This window comes from Narcine bancroftii, chromosome 7 (assembly GCF_036971445.1).
Source record: "Narcine bancroftii isolate sNarBan1 chromosome 7, sNarBan1.hap1, whole genome shotgun sequence".
Taxonomy (NCBI): domain Eukaryota; kingdom Metazoa; phylum Chordata; class Chondrichthyes; order Torpediniformes; family Narcinidae; genus Narcine; species Narcine bancroftii.
The window spans coordinates 70,946,530-70,961,358 of NC_091475.1; the positions used below are offsets into that span (position 1 = coordinate 70,946,530).

Here is a 14,829-nt window from a genome sequence, read left to right on the forward strand (position 1 = left end):
AGACGCTCAAGGTTTCACTTTACTGCAGTGTGGAAGAACTGAAGAAATCTTCTAATGACTCTAATTCTACCATTCCCCATTAAAATGATTCCTTATCAGTTAAAGATTACACAATGCCACTCCTAGTTTAGGAGGAATTAATCTTCCTGCTGCTCATGCAACAAATGTCCTTCAGTCATCAGCACCAAAAATAAATAATCATCTCGCTGCTATGACAGTGGGGTCCCTGAGGGTTGGGAGAGGCTCCTTTCTTTGTCTGTGGTCTCAACGTTCCTCAGAAGTAAATGACCACAAACAGAAGGAATGGTGGGGAGAGAGGTTATGAGGGATGGGGATGCCACCAGAGGGTGATTAACAAACAGCAAAGATTTAAGTGTAAGGAGCATGCTTAAAAACAAAGGAAAAGCAGTGAAAAGTGATCACTTGTAAAATGTTTTTTAGACTGCAATGTCGGGAAAATTGCTGAAAAATTAACATAATTACTGCCCGTGCAGTCATTCACACTGGGAGCCTTTTTAGACTGCAAGTCCCTGAGTGCAATAGTCCCGATGGTTGGACATGCAGTAGAGTGGATGACCGTCAACCAATTTTTTACGGTATGATTTACACAGAGGCTTCCTCCAAAAAGTTGTAGGGATCCTGCAGGATAAATCACAGTGCAGGAATTGACTCACAATTCCTTTTTAGACTGCGCCGTTACGGGCCTGCAGACTTTTAAAAACCCTACTGTCGACAAAAATAACTATTGCAGGAATATTTGTTTTAGAACAGATTTCAAAGGATGCTCTAAAAGAAAAATAATAAATGGGCAAATACTTCCTGGAAAATTCATAGCATATTATTAACACACGAATCAGATTGGAAATTCAGATGCAATCTCAAAGGAATCCAATGTCAAGCATGTCTCAAACAAAAACAAGGTCACAACTGCTTGCAGAAAAACAGGGAGGGTACAGCAACAAATATATTTTGTAACGTGCTATTAGCAACCTTCAGCTTACTTTTGAAAGCCTTCATCAGATTCTCTCTTTCTATTAAATTGCAGTCACATATTCAACTCCCAGCTGTGTGCATTTTTAAAAATGATCCTCCTTTCTATAATACATAACTGTTGTTGGATTTCCTGGAACAATTCAGCAATCCAATGTAATTTTGGATTTTTCAGAACAGTGAGAAAACAAGGCAGCCCAGCTTCACCTTCCCAAAAATGCCATCCCTTCAGTTTATAACTTGGCACTGTTTCTGAGAAGTCAGATTTTTTTTAAAAAAAAGGAAGGGGGGAAATTTGTTAACACAAGCCAAATTTACAATGAGTTTCCCACTATATGCATTCATCTTCAGAGTTATCCATTATCGTAGCTTGCTACCAATGGTGGGTTTTCAAAAAAAAAAGTTCTGGTACCAGAGTTTTAAGAAATTTTGTGATCGATTGATGTTCCATAAGCCATTAAAATAGTTTAATTCTGCTTATTTTTTTGTCTAAATTATTGGAAAATATTTGAATGATTACGTACAGGTTAAAAATAAAATGACATAAAACAATAGATGAAGTAAATTATTAATGTCCACAGCAATTATCACATCCTGCTGCTTTAAATGCTTTTACTGTAATGGTTTAATTAGAGTTCATAACCTCAAAAAAGGCTGCTCAGTGTAAGCTCAGCAGCGTATCTCTCTGTTATGGTGTCGGATGCAAACGGTAACCTGCGATGGCAAAGCAGGTTGATGTCTTTAATGAAACTGTAGGAGCAGAGATACCTCTCTGTTGTGGTAGAAAGTATGAAATCAATGTGAAGCTTAATATTTATTGCATTCATTTATTCTACATGGTGAAAAGTGAAACATTCCGTATGCCCTGTAAATACACACAAACAAAAACTATTTGTCTTATTTTGGTGAAATGCTATGAGAAAAATGATAAAGAATTTTAACAACGTAAATGCATTTATTCTCTGATTACATCTAATATAGATGGCAACTCGAATAGTTATGCTAATTGATGCATTGATTATCAGGTCGAAAGTAGATATCCTCTGGCAATGCAGAATGCTGAAGTGATAATGACAGAGAGTCATCTTCACTGTGAAATTACTCCTTTCACTGCATGTTCAAAAGTAGCTTTGCAGAAAATGTCAATATGAAGATGCAATTTAATATTGACTGTAAATGTTTCATTTATGACTAATGATTTAATAAAAGCTCCAGCTCCAGATGTTTATTTTATTGTATTGACTTCTTCTAATACCAATTGTTTTCATGGTACACCTTGTAGTTAAAAATGTTTATACTTTCATGATAAAACTGCCTGTCAGTATATGTCCTAAGTTTTCACTGACCAAAGACTTGATATGTGCAGCATTCTCTTCTGTAAGAGAGCTCACATTAGCTTCAATAGTTGCTCACGTTCAATGTATTGAAAAAAGGAAGCAGTTTCCATTCTCATTTAAACTCAATTCTGTATTTTGAACTGCATTCTAGAATTTCAATAAAATAATATATGCACATTATCAACAATCATACGTGTTAATTGATTGAAATGATGCAACCCACACTACCATGAAAGAAATGAATAGATAATCAATCCAGCCCCATAATATTGAGCTGTGAACACCCTGCAAACTAATTCATACCAAACGAAAACATTTAGGGGTGTTTTGAAGAAGTTCAATAAGATGCATTATAAATGCAAGCTCTTCAGCTATTTTATTTTAAATCTGTTGCATATCTTTTATCTGTATTTAATTGAGTGTTCTCATTAAGGCTACAGTTACAATAATAAAGTTGAATAACTGGTCTGTGAAATTCTAAGTAGAAAATCGGTACTTCATTGTTGACCCATTCTACTTACCCTTCATTGTACTTCATCATTAGGTTGTGTGGTCACACTCTGGTATAATGAGAAGCATTTGTTTTATAAAGTAATTTTATTCTTTTGAATACAGCTCTTTTATCTCAACCGAAACTTAATGCATAATAAAAAGATGTTTTCTTTGCACAAGGGAAGTGTTTTAATGAGGAAAATACCTCGTTTTAATAATGGCTCAATTACTGAAAGTCTTATTTTCCTCATTTTGAATAAGCAGGATGAATTATTATTTTGTTCCATAATTTATGATCCACTAATGAAATCGAAGAAAAGGAACAGTTTTGAAATGTTTGATTCCTAAGAATATGATTTCATGACTGATCGTCATAATCTTGCCCTTGGCCATTTAAATATAAGGAGATTTGCTGTTTCAGTTAAAGGGGAAAATAAATAATATCATCGCCAAAGTCTCCTTTTTTTAAATTTCCTTTCAGATTTTATCTATAGATAAACTAAAATTAAAACAATTTATTGAAGCAATTTTCAAGAAAACCTGAGTACATGACAATTACACTCTGATATCCATTCATTCCAACCGACCTTGAACCATCAGTGCTTTGTGGGATCATTAATGGATTCAATATGGACCTTGCAAGCAGGTGTACCATAAGACAGCATCTACTGATACTTGCACATACAGTTCCAGGATATACCTCATGGTCTCTTCTAGATCTTGCAGAGTCCCCAGCCCTCTACTTAAGAGTACTTCTCCCTATATTATTTAGTTTATCTTTCCTTTAGAAATCCAGGCTGCTTTCCTAACTTAGATCCAATAAGCTCTTTTGTACTTTTAAAAAATGACCTTAATATTAAGCCTCACCTGTTCACCTCAGGGACCATTGAATCCCAAACATTGTCATTTGCCTTTTTTTCATTTGTTTCTTCCATGGTGTTATCCCTTATGAGCGAGATCAGGAACTCTATGAAGAAGTCTGCAAGGACTTGTGAATACATCCTCTTGATATATACTTCAATGGTTTCTTGGGGAAGAGATGGTGAACTCTGATGGTTTACCGAGTGCTTCAAGCCCATTATCACTTTGGCCATCTCAGAGATAGTCTTAAAGTGTAATTACAAATTACACTGATATAAAGCAGCAGATTTGCACTGAGGTACAGGCTGGAGGCTTGCATGAATAGTTTATCTGCACTCTTGATATTAGGTGCAAAGCCAGTCATGTTTCCATGCCATATATGTTTCTACCTATTCTGTCCAGCTTACTCCTACTTCATACCGACTTGCATTGTCCTTATGCACTTCATTCATTACATGATTAAATTATCCTTATATTCTTTATTCAATATCATATAGCTCAAGCCATTTGTGGAGCCATTGAATATTGTGGGGAAGAAGCAGCCATTTGGTCTATCAAGTCTGCAAAGAGTGTACATACATCTCCACCTCAAGCACCAATTTTACCCATGCTTTTTTTTAAATTAGCTTCTTCAAGTGATTATATCTTGTTTTTGGAAGGATTTTGGATATATGGAAAATAACATTCTGACGGGCAGAATCACGGTCACGGGCCGAATCACATTATAGACACAATGGTTCCCTAACCCTGAGATTGAAATAGGCACCTGATCCAATGAATGAGAAAACTTGAAAATCAGTTCATGTAAATTGCCTTGGCAATAATCATTTCAACCCATGAAAGAAAAGTAGTTATGATGCAGTGGTCACACCAACCCCTTGTTATTCCTCAGTTAGTGAGCTGTTTAAAAATGAGGAAAAAGTAGCAATTTGACTGTTCCAACAAATCAAAAATGGGAGCCACATTTTATTACCTAGATCTCTGAACTGATTTCACCATGTCAAATCTATTTGAAAATTATTAATCTTCCAAATATTCACTACTCTGGGCAATAACAATATTTAGTGTTTTTGTTCACTTTTCCACTGAGTTTCATTCAATGTCACACATTTATTAGTCTCTTAAATATGATGTAAGGGTTCTTATGTTCAACTTGCTGATATCTTGAAAATGTTTTTCAACACACAAATGACATTTGTGAAGAAAGCAAGTCAGCGGTTCTACTTCCTCAGAAGTTTGCAGAGGTTTTGTATGACACCAGAAACCCTGGCAAACTTCTACAGAGGTGTGGTGGAAAGTGTGCTGACCAGCTGCACCATGGTCTCGTACGGGGACACCAAAACCCCTGAGTGAAAAGCTCTGCAAAATGTAATGTACACAGCCCAGGACATCACAGGCAAAACCCTCCCCACCATCAGGGAATGCTGATGTTGGAGAGCAGCAGCAATCATCAAGGATCCTTAGCACCCAGCACATGCTCTGTTCTTGCTGCAGCCATCAGGAAAGAGGCATAGGTGCCACGAGCCTCGCACCACTAGGATCAGGAACAGCTTCTACCATCAGACTCCTCAACAATAGACTCAATCAGGTATTTATTTAAGGACTCTTACTTTTGCATTTCATTGATTTTCTCTCTATATTCCACAGTCGGTTTGTTTACATTTCATTATTTCTGGTGTCATACAAAACCTCTGCAAACTTCTGAGGAAGTAGAACCACTGACGTGCTTTCTTCACAAATGTCATTTGTGTGTTGAAAAACATTTTCAAGATATCAACAAGTTGAACATAAGAACCCTTACATCATATTTAAGAGACTAATAAATGTGTGAGTTTTTTTTTTGCACAGCCAATAAGTGATAATTCTGCCACCCCCACAGGAAAAAAAAATCTCAGTGTTGGATGTGATGTCATATATGTCCTCTGACAATAAATCTGAAATCTGAATCTGATCATTTGTGTCTACCTATTTAAACAAATTTGAATTTAGTCGATTCTCTCGGCCAAGTATCAAATGGAAACATTGGCTACATCTTTCTGTAACCTTGATGCACTCCAGTTAATAAAGTGGCAGGAATTTCAAGAATGCATCCAAACAACAATCAATCAATGTCTTTTACAAACCCAATATTACATCCTAGCATTAAGTTCATCCCTGTGATGCATTAACAGCGGTGGATTAATTGTATGTTGCCACATATTCATGGTTTCAAAAGGAAATTTCAATGGTAAAAAAAAATCTTGAAAAGTTTGTCAATCTTCACTTCTCAAAAAATTGACATGAAAATGGAAAATGATTGATCATTCTAAAGATGCAATTTAATGGTAACATTAGCAGGAAATTAAATTTATAAATTGACAATCAGACAAGAAGTTTAGCAATGGTATCAACTTGTGTTCGTTCAGCAGCTGCTGCTTCATTTCAGATGCACAATGGCAAGACCATAACAAGGCAAAGGCACCAGTAAAACACGAAACTCTCGTGCAGGCACCTTGGCTGAAGTATAAACACAAAGCCGGAGACACCCAGCAGGTCAAACAGTGCACTTTGCATTGCAAAAATAGAGATACATAACCGACGTTTCATGATGAGAAGCTCAAACCCAAAACTTTTATCTTTGCTATATAAAGGACACTGTTTAACCTGCTGAGTTTTTTTTTTAACTTCAACCACCTGTCTGCAGACTTTCATGCTTCACTTAGGCTGACTGCAAAACTCTGTGAAATCTCTTCCAAGGATGCCTTACCCTGAAAAAAAGCTCTCCTTTGCTCTCGGAAGGGAGTTCTGTGGGATTCTCTCTCACTGCTCCCCGTCTGTAATTCCTGCTGCTCTCAAGATCTACCATCATATACTCACCCAGACTCGCTTCCACACACCTTGATGAAGGCTTCCAGCCCGAACCGTTCGTATCCTTGCTACATAAAGTACACTGTTTGACCTGCTGAGTGTCTTGCATTCTTGCATTGTGTTTTTAAAGCAAGGCATCTATCTGGTTGGGACACAGAAAATAATTGCCATTATACCAGTGTAGCTGGAATGCGGAAAGCAAGAAAAGAAGGTCAAAATCGTAAGATGATGAAAACAATATAATACGTGTAGTGAGAGAAGATGCTTCATAAAGGAACTTCCATGCATAAGATTATTCCCTCGATCCGCGCGTTTAAAGGATAATCTTGCATATAATTGGGAGGCTGCAGCTTGGAACTAAACTGCGACTCGTCAACATTCCGATGAGCAAATAACGATTTTATTTGTACGAAACTTGTGGGAGAGGGGCGCGTGGGAAGCGAGGACTGGATCCGAGATCGAAGTTCTTGGTAAGTACCACATTATTGGCCATGGTTCGTCCTGGGCAATCCCTTTAGCTCAGTTGCATCATTGGAACGTGAGCTGCACAATGATGCATTGACTCGCTCAAACGGTTGGGTTTTTTTTTTAGCAAGAAATTAAATGTCTTCTCTCAACTTCCACCAAGGCCATTAGTCTATTTCCGAAGGACATGACGGAAAGTCCCGGGAAGTACGAGGCAAACTCGCCTCAGAATATTTAGTTAAAACTATTGCACTGGAAAATACAATCTTATGCTGGGTTTGATCAACCATCAGAAGAATGTAATTTTATGTCATTAAAATTAATTTTATGTCAGTAGGTATTATAGTGATACCTATATCGTTATTGTGTCTCCCCATTTCCACATGTGACTGGGCAAATTATACAGCTGTTCTCCGACAGAGCATCCACCTGTCTTAAAACTTGAAGCTATGCTAAAAATAGACTTCAACTTGTCGACTTTGCTATTCAACCCTACTATATCCGTGACCGGAATCCTCCAATCACCAGCTGCTTCTGCTCCTAATTGAAGATCTCTTTGTTGGTCCGTTTACGTGACGCCATCGGTGTTAAACCAATTCAATCGCCGAATGATGCCGTTGACCGGTATCTATCGAAATGAATAAATCTCTAAATCGTTGGGCTCTTCCTATCATATGCGTTGTATTTGGACAATATTTTATTCCTGTATCTCAAGTTAAATGCGATTATTTAATTTGGTTTTCTGGGGAAATTAATATAGGAATATTTCATTTTCCGAAAATAACTCCTCTAATTGTAAAACCTCTTCTTTTCTTTGTTATGCCGACAGAACATGTCGAGAGTGAAAAAATCATGTATATCTCAAAAAGTTTGTATAAAAGGTAAAATGCAAGTGTTGCACTTATTGGTTTTAAGATTAGAGTGTAGAATATCAGGATTTCTGCAATGAAGCAGGGCTTGTTGAGCTCAGTGTTTGCAATACATTTAGAATAGCGTTTTAGTCGTACACAATTCCCTTAGGGTACCTTAGGCGCTGCGAGGTTGTGACTAGCAGTTTGCGCTGGTGTCACCATTTGATGGGTACTCGCTACTTCAATGTTTTCAGATGTGTGCTTTTCTGAAAATATGATTGCAAGATATTATGGCTTTAAATATCATGTTTATTTTTTTCTGCTCCGTGTATACATGTCGTTATATGAGCTGTATACTGATGTGCTATCAGTAGCATCTGACGTGTGTGTATGTGTCTGTGTGTGTGAGAGAGATTGTGTGTGTGTTTGTGTGTGTGTGTGTGTGTGTGTGTGCGCGCGCGCGCGTGTGTAAGGGAGAGATTATGTGTGTGTGTGTGGCTGTGTCAGTGTGTAAGAGAGAGATTGTGTGTGTGTGTGTGCGTGAGAGAGATTGTGTGTGTGTAGCTGTGTCTCTGTGTGTGAGTGAGAGATTATGTGTGTGTGTGTGTGTGTGTGTGTGTGTGTGTGTGTGTGTGTGTGTGTGAGAGAGAGAGAGTTTGTGTAAACACGTAAGCATCAGTTCAGTTAACAGGATATGTGTACAAAAACAAACAAGCTCACAAAATCATGCAATCTCACAGTGTCACCCACCAGAGATACAAACCTCTATGCTTCTGAAAACATTGAAGTAGTGCGTGCTCTTCGAAAGTATATTCAACGTGTTTTAAATATGATGACTGCGCTCGGTCTGTGTATGTTATGTGTCTGCACATTTAATTACGAGTTGTGTGCTTTTCATTCTGCGCATGTTGATCTTGTCACTCGTTTATTTTGAGATTATATGTATGTTCATTGCGTTTCCATGCAAAATCTTACCATTTGCCTCTGTATAACATGTATGTGTCCTGAGTGTCCGCCGTATGTTAAGATTTTCCATCTTTTCTGTTCTGTGTGCACTATGTATGTGTGCATGTATGTGTACGTGTGTGTGTGTGTGTGTGTGTGTTTGTGTGTGTGTGTGTATGTGTGTGTGCACGCGAGCGCGCGTGCCCACTTTCGGTTGCCTGTACGATGACTACGGAGGAATCGTGTGCACGGAAAAGACACGTTCTGAGCAGCTGTGTTTGTGCCAGTTTTCACAATACCTCGCAGTATCTGCAGGCATTAAATGATCATTTGATTCTACATTTGCAAACCTTCTGGAATAAATGTGACTTTGGGCATCAAGAGGTCAAGTACGGCTGCTCAAATATTTTTCTTACAAAATGACGGATTTATTAGACAAATAAGTAGCCCGGCTGATGCAAAAACCCCAGTGATTGAATTTTTACGTTAAGTCAACAACAACTCGAACTATATCAGTGCCCCGAGATTTAGTGATAATAGCTGAGATTACTCAACAAATAGGATTTTGAAATGAACACAGATTTCTGGGGATCTGCTCTGGCACTCTCCGCTTGACATTTTCTCCACGGTGCCAATCAGCTTCTCTTACAAGCTCTTTCACTGATATGCCGCTTAGCTGCGAAAGCTTTAACTTGCCGAAAAAGAGTTTAGAAGATTTAGATAATTTGTTAATTTTATTTTCAAACGACCGTTAAAGAATTACCTTACAACAAACAATGCCCGCAAAATCACGGATAAATTCAAAGATACCCTTAATATAACCATTCTGTCTTCATTAACTTGTTGTTCACGTGCATTCTCATTTTATGGCCCAGTGTAATTTCTTTGTGACATGCCCTTGATTTAATTCGAAAATAAAGCTTTAAACTACATGACCGAAACCACGTTATCCGCTTGCCTTTCATATTTTTCGAAAACATTTTTGAGGTGCAAAAAAAGTGCATTGAACGCATTTTGTTGGGTTGAAATCGAACACAACGGACACCAGGAGATTGGCTTGGAAATGCTGAGGGGGAAGGAACTGACCGTGGTGCTGAAATCTCTCTCCTGTTTGTCGGATTACCTTACAAATCAGATAAAATAATTCAGATTGCTTAAACGCGGAAAAAAAAGCCATTTGAATCGTGTTCATTCCTGTCCGATGTACCAGTAGCAAATAATATGTAGGACCTAATAAATCCAGCTGGCATTCGCTATATAACCTCATGCAGAAATAATTATTGTACTGCCCCGCTGATGTCAAAAGGCCTCTTCGTCTCATCTGTCATGAAACCAATTTCACTTTATTTACATCCATTTGGTAGTTTAATTACTGTGCCTGATGAATAGCCTAAAGGAATTACGATTCCTTAGAAACCCGAATCGACAGATATATGGGTTTTTTTCCGATAAGGAGTGAAAAGCTGTTTGCTTGCATTCATGGAAATCAGACAAAGATGCAGCGAGTATCTCTTGCACGCAATCTATGTGAAACTCTTCCTCCCTGCTCCTGGAACTTTAAGTGGTTGTTAGATTCCTTACATGTTCGACCGAACAGTCGGGGGAAGCAAACAATTTGAGTCCACGCTTCTCCAACATCTGTCATTGATATCCGTTGAGTTTATGAAATCCATTTGGATTTGTATATTTATATATCATTGAAATTAGAAACGAGTCCACTGAGGAGCTATTACATTCGCACATCACCAATAATTAACAAATATGAGTTGACGAAAGAGCGAGGAAATCGCTTCCATTTCTCATTATCAGTGTAATTCGCCCGTTTCTAAACCTGGAAGAGCTGTTGGAGCAATATTTAAGTAACGTCTTGCTGAATATCTGCAAATATAAAAAGTCAGGTTGCAGTGTTTATTTTAAACTGTGTATTTCTTGTGTCGGTTGGTGTTGACGGTCGATGTTCCGAAATAAAGAGGGGTTTTGTGAATAGGTTTGAACTCATTTCAGTTAGTATAACTTCGGCGGCGTTTCTAAGAGGGCCAAATTAGATTGGATGTTAATCTGGTAGTGTTCCAGTCATAAAATGGAGATCATTTTGAAATAAAGCACGTGATGGTCGCCGAGTTTCCCCCGAGATTACTAGAAATGACCACGCGTCGCATCCCAAGTGTATGTGGAAAACTTGCACTTCTCTTTGCCACCCCCCACTCCAACAAAATCGTCCAATAGTTCGATAACCCTTGTGTCAGGGTTTCTTTGACATGGAAATAAGAAATCGGCAATAAATTACATTTTACTTCTCAGTTTCGTTTCACAATCCGTGATACTTTACCACCTGGATGATACAATAATGTCTCCTCATATGTTGTCCCTGCATGAGCACAATTAATTAAATTACTTAACGGCGTATTTATGTTGGAGATGTTGGCAAGTGCCGAACATAAGCTCACGGCCTTATACTTTGCAGCAGGCAGGAAGAAACGCTAAATAATTAAGGAAACTAACATCCTATTAAAATTATAGTTTCGTAGCTTCGAGCTTTTTATTGGGTTCAATGTCATGTGTAAACAAAATCTGAACCTGTAAAGATGGTCACACCATTATGGAGGTGGAAATCGTGTTTTACTGACCACTAAATACTCTTGTGTTTTCTTTGTAAGGATCTTCTCTCTCTCTCTCTCTCTCTCTCTCTCCTCGCTCTCTCTGAGGTTCTCTGATAATTTTGGGAGGTACTGACATGGTTAGAAAAGGTGGGGTGGCTGGTGGTTCTGGTGTGCTTCCTTTTGATTAATAGATACATGTGGCAAACGGCCCGACATATGGTGTGCGAAGCAGCTTGAAATGGTACCTTAGGCATCCCCTACGGCGATTAACATATTAGAGGCTTTTGTGCAGTCAGACAGTCAGACTTCATCTTCTGTACGCCTCGTAAAGTCAGAGCACCAGAGCTGTTTGATAGGCTTTCAATAATGCATTACTGCCAATGACAGACTTATACTTAAAGGGATCGCAGCGATAATATATAAAAAAATCACTTTAAAAAGGAGGTTCAAAGAGTTGAGTGAAACTGCTATCTCCAACTCTTCTTGTAGAATTTCAAACTTCAAATGAGACTGCCATATACATCTTGTTGTTTAGATGCTCTGCACAAATTTATGTACAGTAGTATGGAATGCAGTGGTGACACTTTTCAATGAGGACCTGAGCATGTCAACACGCATCTGACTACATTGAAACTGCACTTTCTGATGTTATTTCAGAACTATTGTAATGTTGCTTTAGTCTGGAATTCCTTTAAAGTTAGTTAAACGGCAATCGATGTGCTGCTGTTACATTTACCTTGGTCGTTGTTTATTCTGATGGAGCATAAAACGGCAGGCTGTTGAAGCACACACACACACATACACAGACAACACGGACACACAATACACCAAACACAGTCCACTCACATACACACAACACACAGAGTCCTCACACACAGTCCATACACACACACACACACACACACACACAGAGTTTAATGCCGGAGTGGCTGGGGTGGCGGGGGGAGGGTGGGGGGGGGGGGGGAGAGAGAGAGAGAGACATACATCCTACAGTTTCATGTTCGAACACGTATGGAGATGGAACCTCAACTGGTGGCTCACATCAGAAGAACATTTTCCACAAAAATAATGAAATTATTATCATCAACAGTAGCCTAAATTATTTTTTCCCAATCCATTTACCTTAAATTCTCCTGCTATTGGCTTCGGACTTTTTGAGTTGCTAGGGCATATTATAGAAATACCTGCCAAAATGATACAAAGCAAAAACAACAACAATAAAACAAAAGCCTTCTCAAAGCTACCTGTTCAGTTATTTTCAATGAGAGCGAAATTGTTCAGTTCCTTTTGTGCCTTATTCTAACTTCAACAGCCACGTAACAATGCTCCTTCGATGTTAAATCTACATCCCTATTTTGGAACTGTGGATGTTATTAAAATTAAGATTGGTTTGGTTCTCACCAAAGAAAACCAATGTTTATATAGCAAAAATACCAAGACAGTGACATTTATAGATATTTTAGGTAAATATTATACCAGGCATAAATGGCACCAGCCTGTGTAAAATATTCCACTGAACTCTATTGTATCCTATCGCAATTTTCAAACAAAAAAAAAGTTTTGATAACTTTTGAATTAGCCATTTCGGTCATTTTCACGTATTAGTCGCTACTGCAGAAATCCTGCAACTTTGGCAACACGCAGTTTCTTTCATCCTCATTGCTGACTTTCGTCTGCTTCGAGTCTCCTTCGTGGGTCAAACGTGCATTGATAAAGTCTAGTATTATTTCAGCGGAGTCCATGCAGCATTTGACCCCACGAACACTCGATGTACATTTTGCATTTTGACCTATTATCTAGTACCACGAAGTACCGGATGAGGTGACTGGAATACCAAGTAGCGGTGAATTATTGTATGGAACCAGTCTTTTTAATATCTCATCGTCACAGCGACCAATATGACGAGTTTGAAAAAAGAAAACCCAGTTGGTCATGATCTTTAAGAAAAAGTAAATATCCTTACCCCATAAACATGTTTTTTTTATTGGTAGGCAAACATCAGACAATAGCAATAAATATGGCATTTCGTCAGGGAAATGCCGCCGCTCTGGGTCTTTTCGTCAGCTCACTAATAAGAAAAATCCGATTGCTGCTTGAAAATATTGTATGTTAAATCACATTAACTGTATCTAACTTTTTTAACCGCGCATTATTTAGGTATGGGCTGAATATATTTATGGAGACAGAAACTGTTGAGATGTCAATGTTCATAACACACATATAAAAAGCCCAACAATTTCGCTGCATTGCATAAGAAAGGGTCGGAAACGTTCCACTTTCACTCTCCCCTCCCCTTAAACTCCCATAATCTGCAATCACCTCTTTGATGTGGAAAAAGTCATGCTAATGTTACAGTTAAGTTATTCTGACACAGTCCCGGGACACAGGGGTCTCGGGCTTCATTAAATGTTTATTGTCAGTACCTGACTGCCTGAGAATTCCTTGTGTAAATGAATTCCCGTTGACTGATCAAACAACGAATAGATGTAAAATGAACCCTTTTTTTTTCCAGTGTAATTAATCCAATTTATAAAACCACAGCGTGTCAAGTCAATACAAAATTAAGAAGCAATAATATTGTCAGGATTATAACTGGGTAAATATAAGTTTTAAAATATAGAATGGCCAGACATGGCACATATCTTAGGCCATTGGCAGGTGGTCTTCACTGGATTGACCTCTGACACTGCCATCTAGTGTTGATTTTACATTGTCATTGATTCAACAAAAGCCACTCGGAATCTTAGCTGTCACCATACAAAAGCTGTTAAAATCTACCGTGGAGATGGCTAGTGAGTGGGTTCATAGACTTGAATTGATTCGGAGTGGTTATTACTTTTACAAGGGTATAATCGGTGTCATGTTTTATCTGTGATATCCACCTAGTAATGGCAGAGGCGACTGAAAATCAAGAATTGTTCGTTTGCAGCATGTTTTTAAAAAACACAGTCATCAACTTACAAATGTATCATTTCAGAAAGTCGAAAGAATGATGTGGAGTTATAATTCCTTGAACAAATTAATGTTTTCAGAGTATTTCAGAAAAAAAACCTGATTATGTCTATTTTTACTGTTGATTTGCGGTCTTGCTCCTCAGTCAATTTTGATCACAATGGTTTGACTGCGCGTCTGTGTGTTTTCACTGCATGGGTGTGTGTGTTGACTGTGTGGTGTGCGTGTGTGTTTTGACTGCGTGCGTGTAAAATGTGTGTATGTTTTGACTGCATGTGTGTATATATGTATGTGTATATTTTGACCAAGTTTGCGTGTGTGTTTTGCGTTTTGACTGCGTATGTGTATTTTTTGACTGCAAGTTTGCGTGTGTGTTTTGCGTTTTGACTGCGTGTGTGTATATATGTATGTGCATATTTTGACTGCAAGTTTGCGTGTGTGTTTTGCGTTTTGACTGCGTGTGTGTATATGTGTATGTGTATATTTTGA

The 14,829-nt window shown here is 38.2% G+C and overlaps 1 long non-coding RNA gene across 1 annotated transcript; it reads right to left on the bottom strand.

Moving 5' to 3' along the window:
- Positions 1-6,542: 6,542 nt before the first annotated feature.
- LOC138739871 (uncharacterized) lies at positions 6,543-14,467 on the bottom strand. Its single transcript, XR_011342506.1, has 3 exons — positions 14,350-14,467; positions 12,511-12,572; positions 6,543-6,669 (listed from the first exon to the last, which is right to left on the bottom strand). It is a non-coding gene; the product is annotated as an uncharacterized lncRNA (long non-coding RNA).
- Between the last annotated feature and the right edge of the window lie 362 nt (positions 14,468-14,829).